This window comes from Petaurus breviceps, unplaced genomic scaffold, assembly GCF_028583685.1.
Source record: "Petaurus breviceps papuanus isolate PSGF00001 unplaced genomic scaffold, PetGlider_PUasm1.0 175, whole genome shotgun sequence".
Classification (NCBI taxonomy): domain Eukaryota; kingdom Metazoa; phylum Chordata; class Mammalia; order Diprotodontia; family Petauridae; genus Petaurus; species Petaurus breviceps.
Genome location: NW_027185764.1, coordinates 17,172,008 through 17,184,250, shown reverse-complemented (window position 1 = coordinate 17,184,250; position 12,243 = coordinate 17,172,008). Strand labels below are relative to the sequence as shown.

General features: G+C 41.0%; 2 protein-coding genes across 6 annotated transcripts in view; one reads left to right on the top strand and one right to left on the bottom strand.

The window, feature by feature from the left end:
* The window catches only part of CUNH7orf50 (chromosome unknown C7orf50 homolog), a 340,684-nt gene that overhangs the window by 162,369 nt on the left and 166,072 nt on the right, over positions 1–12,243 (bottom strand). The gene's annotated exons all lie outside the window — the stretch shown is intronic.
* Positions 1–12,243, top strand: part of GPR146 (G protein-coupled receptor 146) — a 90,807-nt gene that overhangs the window by 67,672 nt on the left and 10,892 nt on the right. The window contains exon 1 of one of the 3 annotated variants that reach the window (XM_069084835.1): positions 11,458–11,616. The exons of the other annotated variants lie outside the window; for them this stretch is intronic. The gene's annotated coding sequence lies outside the window, so the exon portion shown is untranslated. Of the gene's footprint in view, positions 1–11,457; positions 11,617–12,243 lie in introns of those variants that run through there. 3 annotated transcript variants of the gene reach the window in all.

The following is a 12,243-nucleotide window of genomic DNA, read 5'->3' as shown; positions in this document are numbered from 1 at the left end:
TTAGAGGCTGCACATTGCTCATACAGGATAAAAGAAAACTTCCGAGCCTGGCGCTTGAGGTTCTCCACAATCTGTCACCAATCTACCTTTCCAAGCTTAGTTCAGAAACACTTCACTTCCTATCAAGTGTACTATATTTGTTGCCAAGCAGGACTGGACCTTGGTTTTTCTGCGCATTTGCCTTCATCAATCTTCTGGGCCTGAAAAGCTCTCTCGCCTCACTTCTGACTACTGAAATCCTTCTCTTCCTTCAAAGTCAAGCTGAAGAGCTGCCTCCTACATGAAGCTTCCCTTATTCCACAAGCTGATCTCCCCATTCTCTCAGTACAATACTGATGTGTATAATAAATAGCAGCTCTCATTTATATAGTAGTTTATAGAGTGATTTGAGTGTTTACCCCCCACCTCCCATTAGAATTTAAGCTCCTTCAGGATGGAGGCTATGTTACATATAATTTCTGAATTCTTTAGCACCTACTGGATAATAGTGCTTTGTCCAAGGGTATTACTTAATAAAAGTTGGCTGAATTGAATTGACAACTATAAACTGAGACTCCTAAATCCAGGATCCTAAAGATAGTTTAGCCCATCAACTAGGAAACTACTCTTTGAAAGATTTCTTAGTGTTTTTTGAGTTGTTCACATAGTAGGTGGGTTTTTTTATTGTTGCTTTTTGGAGGGGGGAAGGCAGGGCAACAGGGGTTAAGTGACTTGCCCAAGGTCACATGGCTAGCAAGTGTTAAGCAGCTGAGGCTGGACTTGAACTCAGGTCCTCTTGGCTCCGGGGCCTAGCCACCCCATAGTAGGTGGATTTTAAGTCCCATGTCCATTACATATTCCCTTTTTGATCCTTGGGTTTTATTATAGTTTATTTAGAGGCCTATAGTCATTATTCTCAGGCAAGTTCTTTACCAAATCTCATTTTTCCTGAATTTTACTTATCAGAACATACACTGTCAAAACCTGCTACAGCTCAGGAAGGTAATAACCTAAATCAATGGTTCTTCCCTTACTCAAAGTGAATAAAACAGAATATTTGAACCAATGCATACAGCTTAAGTCTGCTTAGTTCTACAAGCTGGAGACTTGATAGGTAAAGAATGTACACCATGGGGAGGGAATTCTATTAATCTCTGGAGCTAAAATTCAGATATTACATGCAGTCCTGAAATGTCACCTGGATTTCTGAGGATCATTCTCAGAGACTCAGGTGATAACTGAGGTCTCAAGATACTAGAGTGTCTTCTCTTCTTGGAATTTCACTTTTCTTCAAAAGCAATGAATATATGCTAAAGAAATTCTAACTTTATACTAGAAAAAAAAATAAACCTTCACTTTCTCTACTGAAACACTAGCCCATAACACAAAGATTATAAGGGGAAGGAAAGCTATTGAAATCTCTCTAAGTATCATAAGAGAGGTTTAATGTTACTAAGAGATTTTGCACTTTTGTACTACTATTAACATTCAATCTCTCCCTGCTTTCCACATTATTCACTTGTTTATTCACTTGCCCACTCCCCACCCCCAACTCCACCCTGGACAAATTAAACTAGAATAGTTTATACTTTGCCTTTAACTTGTACTCCCACTGCTTCATCACCCCACCTCTCTCCTTCATGTGTTCTCTCGTTTGTTTCAGATGATCATAAAAGCCAAATGGACCAAACCATCTTCTATCATATGATAATAAAATTTTTTTTTAAGTTTTGAAACAAGGTTTAGGGATTAATATCAAGCCTTTTAAAATATCTGATGTGGGTGGCTTAAGAGACTCTATGTAAACTCTATTTGGGGCTAAATTTCGACAGAAAGAAAAAACCACATGGCATGTACTTTCAACCACAAACAACACCATGAAAGTAAAGCCTTGCCTTGAGATATAAAAACAGAAGGTAGAGCAGAGATCAAGCCAACATCTTTTCTGTACACTGTATTTCTGTTATAACCCAGAAAGTCTTTAAGCAGATAGATGACATTCTTGTTTTCTAACTATTATAAAGCTGAATCTTAAAAATGGGCTTTTTCTTTTTTTTTTTTTTTACTACTTTCCAGCATGGGAAAACTTCCTGGGACAGTGCCATCCATTATCCCATCAACACTGGGCAGGCAGCAGAAACTCTCCTCTATGCCACAGGCCCTTCCTGACCATCATGGGGGAAAGGGTGACTTCATTAATGACATCATCTTTTCACCTGCTACTAAGTGTTAAAAGTCTGCTTTCACACTCTCTGACCCAACCACACCACAGCAGGGCTCCCTCAGATCAGTGAGCAAAGACATGGTTCTGTTTGTGTTGCTGGTTTGCCTGGAAACCTTTATTCGGCTGCTGGTCATTCCTAGAGCATGGTTACCATCCAGCCCTCCAATTCTGAGCCTACTTCACCATGGGAGATGCTGCCACAGGCAGTGAAATGTATAGCTGCTGAGTCACTGGGTCAGCCCTCACTTGCTTTATTGATAGGAAATTGTGTAGGGCTTCCAAGAACACCCTCATTTCGGCTGGCAGGGATCTTTGCCTTTTAAGATTGATGCCAAAGTTCAGAAGGACTCCTGCCCTAAGAACTTAAGCAGTGGTCAGTATCAGAAGTAAAGTGTTGTTCTCGTTTTTTCTAAAGAGCGATTGTTCTGCCAGGCCCAGGTCCTTCCTCAAGGATGAAGACTGTGATACTACGTCATTGTCTGACGTCAAATTATGACTCTCATATCACCTTTGATGGTCTTAGCATTAATCCGAAATTCTGAGAAGTGGGACCCCTAGAACACAGAACAAATGATCAGAAAGGAGGCAGAAGAGGCCAGGGGAACTAAAAGCATTATCTGAAAGAGTGGAGCAGGGCAGCTCATTTTATGTACAACTGGTACTTTCTTTCCAAGCTACCAAAGAGAGCTTATTCATTCTAGAAAGAGCTGTTCGTGGTCTAGTAGGGATACCCTTCACTGACCTGCCATGGCCAAACCAGCAAAATTAGAAGGTATTCTTGACCACTGGTTCACAATGTGGAAAAAGCAAAAGGATTTGGACAAATAAACTTGTCTCTAAGGGTTATGGCCAGTGAGGTTCCACATCTTTTATCAAGAAGGAAGCTCCAAGCTTCATAAAATTTAAACGTTAATACTTCCCCAATGGCACATCTATAAAGGCATCTTTAAGAAAAGTCATCTTAGGGATAACGAAGAGGAAAAGTGTAGGCTGAGCTTTCTTTCTAAGGGCGGACTGGATAGCTGATGTAACAGCCTCAAACAAAGACCTGGATTCCAGTCCTGCTCCTGGCACATACTGACCTTGGGGAAAAGTCATCTAACCTCTTAGTACTCGGGACAGCTAAGACTTTAAGTTTCTGATCTGGGTGTTGATTGCCATAATTAAAGGGAGTTTTCTCCTCAAGAGTTTTCCCTATGCCAATGAAATCACAGGTCCAGCCCCATCTCAGTTCTACAGCCCAAAGCTGATTTAATCCAATCAACATTTAATATCTACAAAGCAAGTTATGTGGAGAATGCATAGGGAATAATTAAAAGGGGGAAAGCCTTGGAACCAAGAGGACCAGGAAAGGCTTCCTCTAGAAGGTGGGATTTCACTTGGGGCTTTGTTTGGATTCAGTAACAAATTGTCAAAAGCTTCACAGAAGAAGCTGACTGAAAAACCACTGAATTTTCTTTAGAAATAGACCTGTGTTCCATAAATGGCCATTCAAACCAGGAGACCTCACAATGAGTATTCAATGAGGTAAACAAATTAAAAATAATAACACCTTACACTTCCTTGCAGCCTCTCATTCAAGGAGCTTAAAGTACCCAACAAACATTAATTAGGTCTCACCCCACCCTTGTGGAGGCAGCTGGCTTATTATTATACTGATTTTACAGGGAGGCAGAAAGAGGTTGAATGATTTGCCTAAGGTCACCCTACAAGTCAGTGGCAAAGCCCAGATTAGAATGTCAGTATTCCACGTTGGCTGATTCTGAAGGTACCACAAATATGGCTGTCATGCTTTGTTCCTTGACAGGCCTCCCTACTCTAAGAAACTGGCCTTATTCTAAGATGCTTCACATCCATCCTTCAAGCAACTCAAAGTGCTGAAGTCACTGGGGGCTGCTAGGTGGCACAGTGGGTAGAGTGCTGGGTTTAGAGTCAGGAAAACTCATCTTCCTGAAGTTCAAATCTGGCCTCAGACACTTACTTGGCCGTGTGACCCTGGGTAAGTCACTCAACCCTGTCTTACTCAACTTTCCATCTATAAAATGAGCTAGAGAAGAAATAGCAAACTGTCCTAGGATCTTTGCCAATAAAACCCCAAATGGGGTCATAAATAACAGGACACAGCTAAAATGACTGAACAACTTGTTGGGGTTCCTGGCCCCTCTAATTGACACTAGCTCTCCACTATCACAACTTTCCTTTGTTCCCCCAAATTTCTCACACACACACACACACACACACAGAGTTAATCAGCTGCAGAGACTGAATTGGCCCTATTAAAAATTCAGATTTTGACCCATACCCTCACACAGGTCAACTCTCATCCTCAGACTGCTCTCAATAGTCAAAGTTTCTTATACCCTGCTGCTTAAGCAGCTGCTAAAGGGAGTGACCAATAGAACATCAGCAGCTGTTTAAGTAGCAGGGTAGAGGGAGGAAAGTTGTTTCCTGAAAGCTAAGGTGGAGAGAGTTCGGCTGACTGTATACCTAGGATGGATGGACGGATGGATGGATGGATGGATGGATGGACGGACGGACAGACGGATATGTGTTTGTACTCTGTATACCTAGTATATGTGTGTTTATATATCTCTATCTATATATCCCCAAATTAATTTGAGAGTACTTTCAAAATGAACTTTAAAAGATAACCCATATTTATAACATACTTAGAAATGTACTGAGAGGTTTCCTTAAAGCAACCCTGTGGAGCAGGTAAAAGATCACAGGATTAGAGCCAGAAGAATTCTTAGTCAGTGTCAAACACACACACACACACACACACACACACACACACACACACAGAGGGGACCTGTGGTTTTATTGGTATATCTAGGTGGGGAAACCCCCTATAGCACTGCAGTTCTGCCCCTTATGTATCATCTTGCAGAGTTGACTAGACCCTAGACCCCAGAGCCTTGAGAAGTGAAGGGACTTGCTCAGGGATGTATTTTGTATCTATCAGATGCAGGCCTTGAACCTGGGGTTTCCTGGCTTTGAGGCTGGCTCTCTCTCCACCATTGTCATGCTGCCTCTCATCATACAGGTCTAATTCCCTCATTTTTCAGAGGAAGAAACAGGCCTGGAAAGGTGAAGTGGCTTAGCCCAGGTCACAAAGGCAGTAAATGCCAGAACTGGGACCAGATGCTCACGTCTTCCAGGGCTCTTAGCAGTACATCTTCTGGCCTCCCCTGCCATTACTACTGTTGTTAGCATTATAATAATATTAATAATAACCAACATTTATACAGTACCTTAAGGCTTGTGAAAAGATTTAGATATTAGGTGTGTGTGAGTGTGTGTGTGGAGAAAAAAGACAGAGGAAGTATATGTATATACTCTAATATAATCCATGCAACAATCCTGTGGGGTAGGTGTTATCTTTATACTTATTTTAAAGGTGAGGAAACTGAGGAAGAGAGGTTAAGTGACTTGTCTAGTATCATACAGGCCCTCTGTCCTTCATTTGGAAGCATCTTATTAATCATTTTAAAAGATCAATTTCTTTACCAAGATAATCTATTATGCTGATTTTTTATATTTCTCTCATATAACTTTAACAGGTTCTCTCCTCCTTGTTTATCTCTATACCCCTTTTATTTCTGTATATTCTCCCATATAGCCCCAAGATGGCTAGAACTTTCTTCTAAAACAACTTCCAGTGCCTCAGGGTCCAAGAGATAAAGTCAACTTCGATTTTGTCTGACTTCACGGGTCAAATATCACATCCAGTTCTGCGGCCTATTGAGCTCCTGGAACTTAGGACCTGGAAAATATGATTACTACAATTACTAACAACAACAACACCATTTGATGCCAGATTTCCACGTCTGTGTTTCTGGTTTCATTTTCATCCTTTGTGTATTTGCCTGCACCCCAATTAGCACTCTCAAATGTTAGTAATCTGGCAGGACTTGGTCTTATCATTGGATCAAAGACTTAGAGCTGGAAGAGACTTAGAGGTCATCTTTCCCAACCTTCTTATTTTATAGAAGAGGAAACTGACGTCCAGAGATGCTAAATTATTTGTTCAAAGTTATTACACAGGTAGTAACTCCCAGACCTAGGATTCAAACCCAGATCACCCAACTCCTTCTAAAGGTCATGACTGCTTCCAAGCAGTCATTCCCTACTATGTTTTGGGAGGCAGAGAAGTAGAAAAACTTACTACCTTCCTTAGAAGGAGTCACCCTACTCCCTTTCCCTCTCCCCCTCCCAGCAGTGTGCTGATGTCATCCTGCTGCACCTGAGACTGAATTTCTGGGGGAACACGAGTAACTTTCAAATTAGAATCAAAGGGACTTTTTATCATGTGCTAACATAATAGGTATGTGGCTCTATGGTAAATGCACCGAAAAAGAAGTCATCCAATGTCCTTAAATAGAGAAACAACCTGGTGAGACTGACTCCAATCTGGCTCAGGCCAGGGTGTCTGGGGAAATTGGAGTTTGGACCTGAATACACATATGCCTGCATGCATCTAAATGGATGTTCTTCTAGATGACTGAACAGTGACACCTGAGCAACTTTTCTCCAATTTGCCTATGGGCTGCTCTTTTCATTCCTCTCAGGAACACTTGGGCCTCCTATAGTCCCTTTTGATCCATGAAGCTGAAATGGCTGCTAGGGATAAGGAAAGAGTTATAAGGAAGGTCTGACACAAATAAAAAAAGAGGACAGGCAGAGAAGGGAGGAACTGGGTGAATAATGCTGCTTCCTGGTCTTTGGATCTAGCTGCCAGACATTGTGCTTTTCCTCTGTTAGGACAAAGCCTCCATGATAGAGGCAGCAATGTGATATGGTGGTTAGAGTACTGCCTTTGAGGTCAGGAGGACTTGAAATTAAATCCTGACTTAGATACTTACTAGTTGTGAGACTCGGGACAAGTCCCTCTCTCAGTCTTGTGCTGTTCATCTGTAAAGAGGCTGCCTACCTCACAGATTGTTGTGAGGATCAAGTCAGTCAGTATATGGAAAGTGCTTCACAGACCTGTATTAAAGCACTATATAAATGTCAGGTGTTATTTTTATGTTGGGAAAGCCTAATTCTTTGGCCCTGATGAGGAGAGATTCTCTGTAGTTTCACCTTGTGTCTTGTGCTTCCAGTTAATTGTGTCTTAAAGGATAGCACCTTCCTCACTTATCGAAGGGAGTGGGAAGTAAAGGATTTCTGCTTGTTCCTCTGTGAAGGGCCCCTCGAGCCAAGGCCTCTTTTTCCTCTCTCTGGCTCATGTCTCTGTGAAGTGAGCCATGGAGTGCAACAGCATTAAGAGAGAACAGCAAGTTTTCTCACAGCTCAGCTCAGGTGGCCCCTCCTACATAAAGCCTCTTCTGGGTTCACCCAAGGGTTTGTGTTTTCTCTCTTCAAGTATAACCTTGAATTTTCTTATCTGTTTGTGTGATGCATCCTCAACAAAATGTAAGCTTCTGGAGGCCGTGTGTTTGTATTCCTAAGACCTAGTAGTTTCTTACACATAGCAGAAATGGGATAAATATCTGTTGGATGGAACTGAATTGGAGATTCTACCAATACAAGCAATTTATCCTCAAGTTCCTTTTTCCACTTACAAAAGTGAGCAAGAGAACGAAGGAGGTGAAATGCAAAGGGATGAGAACTTGGGCAATCCAAATGCTTAACTCATAAATATCTCACTCTACTCTCCATTTGTTTGGCTTTAACCCACTGATCAGGTGATTATTTCATAAAAACAAACTGTTAATGGGTTCCCAGGTCACCTGGGTTAATCTTCCATCAAATCAAGAGAGCATCTGCCTCCTGTTTCACTGGTTCAGAGACAGTCATCCTGCCTGGTCAAACCAGATGCTGGCCCTATCACTGATGGTAAAATAACAGGGTTGGGGAACATATTCTGGAGATTAGATCTAGCCTCTTGAAAAAGGCAGGATTTTTTCCATGACTAAAGCCAGTAATATTCTAGCTATGATCTATAGGATACCTGTATTATAATGGAAGTGACCCATCTACTCACAGTAGGAAGTTTGATTCTCCAGTCACTCCTGTGATTAAGATGGGAGAAAACATTCCCTAAGATGCTAAACTTGTACTGTGATATTACTTTAATTTCAGGGGCCATCTCAGTATACAGAACTCAGCCAGACTGGACAAGGCCTTTCATACAGTGTTCTACCTCACACAGACTCACATACAGTCCTAGTGCAGTGTCTTGGACTTAGGCTGGAGTAGGATGAGCATGTTCTGTTGGCAGATACATTTACTGCTGTATTCAAAAGGGATCTTTTTTTTTTTTTAAGTTTTAACAACACTAGCTCTCAAGTTGATGTTGCTTTCACCTAGGTGTTGTGGAATATTAACTTGCCTGGGAACACTGAGCATCTTTTTCTTAAATGTTTATTTGAAACTTTATTTCTTAAATAAATAAAATGCTTGCACAAATGTATTTCCCCTCAAAAAAAAAAGGTTTGATTGGCACATTTTGTTAGGCACTGTAATCATATCCCATTAACACCTTCCCTTACCCATCCATTTTCCCTCCCATAAGAGTTAAGCATTGTTCACTACTGTGACCTTCTCTATATATCTGTCTCTATAAAAAATGTTTATATATGTATGTATACATATATAGACACACACACACACACACATATATATGTGCACACACATTTCATTCATTCATTCATTTTAGTGCCCATAGTCTACTATCTTTTCACAGAAAAGAATTGTGTTCCACCATCAAATTACTGGGGACCAGCCTTGGTCACTGCATGTAACCTGAATTGTGTTGCTTTCATTTACATCACTGAGTCACTCTCCTGGCTGTGCTTTCTTCACAGAGCATATTCTTAATTAATTAAAGTGATTTCCAGTACCAGTGCTCCTTGAGAAGCCTATGCCAGAAAGCAAAAGAAACAAAAATTTTCAGACTATATTTAAGAGCCCTGCTCCTTGATTTTCGACTAACGTACAGATTCCTCTGAATCCAAAAGTGACACTTTGAAAAGGCTGCAGAGCCCGGAAGAGAGTTCGCCTCGTGTGTTCTGGCCAGAGTTGCTTTTCTTCTGCTTCCATTCTTCCCTTTCTCCTTTATTTACACATTATGTCCTCTGACACAGGGACGTATTTCTTCTTAATGATCACTTGGCTACTCTACAGAATAATGCCAATGCCTTGAGGCTTTAGAACCAAAGACCCACATACACACAATGAAGACAAAGATTATAGGATGATGAGCACCCCTTTTCTTCCACAGTCTCAGAACTGACTAGCAAGATCATGGGCCTTCAAGGAAGGGCCACAGACTAAAGTTCGTTTGTTAATCACAAATAACTGCAGTGCTCCTGGAAGTACTCCAGATTAAAATAATACAAGATACACTTAGGTGTCTAGTAGGTGAGGTGCTGGTAAATACAGAAAAGTGAAAAAAGGTAAAATCACTGCCCTCACAGAGGCATCAGTCTAGTAGGGGAAAAAGATAATAATGCAGATATCTGTGGTATACAATATTATCTAATAATTTGTATAGTGATTTATTTTTTTTAAATGCCATGTATATGCCTAGCAGCATTCCAGATATTGATAAACAAGAAAAATCCAGACACCTTCAGCTTATAAAAGTTGGAAAACATTTGTATACATAGCTAACATTCATATAGGACTTGGAGGTTTGCAGTGCTTTTTACATACATCATCTCACATTCTTACAATACTGTGATGTACATAATATGGCTGTTTTTATTCCTCAACTGAGGCTCAAAGGTTAAGTGAATTGCTTATGGTCAAACAACTAGAAAGTTCCAAAAGCAGTATCTGGATTTAATTTGCTCCTGACTTCATATGCCCAACATGATTTTCATGCCACTTTGCTTATTTAAATTTATTAAAAGACAAATACTAGTATAACATATCATTTATTGGTACAGTACTGGTACAGATTTTTAATGGCTGTGGAATCTATATCCCTGTCCTGCAAGCCCTGCTAGGCAACTGAATAATAAAATAACAACAAACTAATCATCAAAATTCAACTTCTGGTTTGGAAATGCTGTTTCAAGTTCCCAGAATAATTAGAATAAATGTATTATGTGCCCTTAAGATGATGTTGGAATGAGGAGAACCAGTAGCCATGGCATCATATGAATAAGGAAAGGAAAACGTGACCAGATTTTATTTCACGTGATAATTTCCCCCCAATTAAGTTGTTCTTGGAATAAGATAGAACAATTCTGTTCTTGTTGTAATTCCTTCTGCTCTACTTCCCTGGGAGCCATATATTAACAATCTAAGCAGCTCCTGTCTAAAGGAGAGTGAATGAGGAGGTCAGGCACTAAAAAGAGACATCTGCCAAATCAGCGTTCAGAAAGTTTGACAAGTTATAGTTTTAACACTAAAAGAATGGGGATTTTCAATTTATTTTTGTGTTAATACTGTATACACTCACCCCAAAGCTATTTAACTGCTAAACACAAATATGTTTTTGCTTTTGGATTCTAAGTATCCTAGAGCCTGGCTTTCCCTCTTTCTCCTGCCACTGTCATCACCTACCTAATGACTGGAGTCACTGGCTTGGAACAAACACATTCATCACAGAACTGGGACCTGAAGGAACCGTGGAGACCCTCTAGTTTAGCACCCTCCTTTTATAGTTGGAGGACCTGGGGCCCCAGAAGGTTAAAAGACTTGCTCAGGGTCACACGGATAGGAGTCAAGAGACAAAATCTGAATCCAGATCCTCTCAAGACTGCCTTATCAGCTTCTTATCAGAATTCCCCCCATGACAACTTCACAATGAAACCCAGTTAACCTGCCCTTATGTACTACAGACATCTGTCCATTCAGTTTATCACCTCAAAATGAAAAATTCCACCGACAAACCTGTTTCCTATCACTCTGGACTATTAGGAAACCACTACTATAAGATTCTTCCCAAGTCCTTCTGCCAAATCAGTGAAAAATGGTCAAGTCTTCTCTTCATTGTGACTGAGCAGCAACTCCCACATGGAAGGAGAGAAACAGTTGGCTGAACCCCAAAGCCAGCCTCGGTCTTCTAGGAAGCCTTAAGTCTAACAAATCGAAAGCAAGAGGATTTGGCTATGTTTAATTGTACAATCTACTCTCTTCACATGCAACACAATCTCTCATTTCTTGAAACTGGCTGTAAACAGAGATAGGGAGGGGCCACTGCTGCCTGCCAAATGAAGCAGAAACTTTGTGAGTAATTTACTAGAGGAAAAACAAACTCTCTATCACACACACGCACATACACACACACACACGAAATACCACGCTGCATGTCCACTGCTGATAGGGAGGCAGTAGGGTTTCCAGAGGAAAAACACAGAGCAGATCTTTTCCTGTCAGCTTCCTTCTTCTGAAATGTTGCTTACTGACCGAGTGAGGACTTCATGGTACAGAGGAATGTGTGGCGTGAACTGAAGGTAGGAGTTTCTCTGTGTGGCTGCGAGAGCCTGCAGATATACAAAAAAGCTACCCCGGGTAATGAGAGGGAGAATTAACAAGAGTGCTGCAAGTAGGTGATGCAGACAGCCTGGAAAGAGCTAAGTTGTTCCGGGTAAAATGTGTGTTTCTGATGTGGTCAAACTGAAGGGGAATCAAGTGTCAGGCAGTGCAGGGACTGCCAGGGAGGAATCAGGGTCGGGGTGAGGGGGTAGGGTGGGGAAGACAAAGCAAATGAAATACAGTTTTTAATGAGAAGGGTCTGTGTCTCACGCAGCTGCTGAGACAACAATGTAGAAAATGTACATGATACACATTGTTTCCCAGCCCTCTAAGTCAGACCACGTAGCTTCTGATCATGCCTAAAAGCATTTTCTCTGCAGGTTTCTATCTAGTTCTCAGCTTTTGTTTCTCATATGGTGTGTAATAAGGAGTTAGAAATTAGTACATATGGACAGGTGTTGAATAAAAGATGTCAAGCTTTCAGAAGGAAAGCTTATCTGGATAAAGGGAAAAAAATGTTGGGTCATGCTGTAATTTGATGATGGGAGCTGAGGAGCACAACCTCATAGGACAACAAGAATTTCAGTTGTGGAAACAATAATACA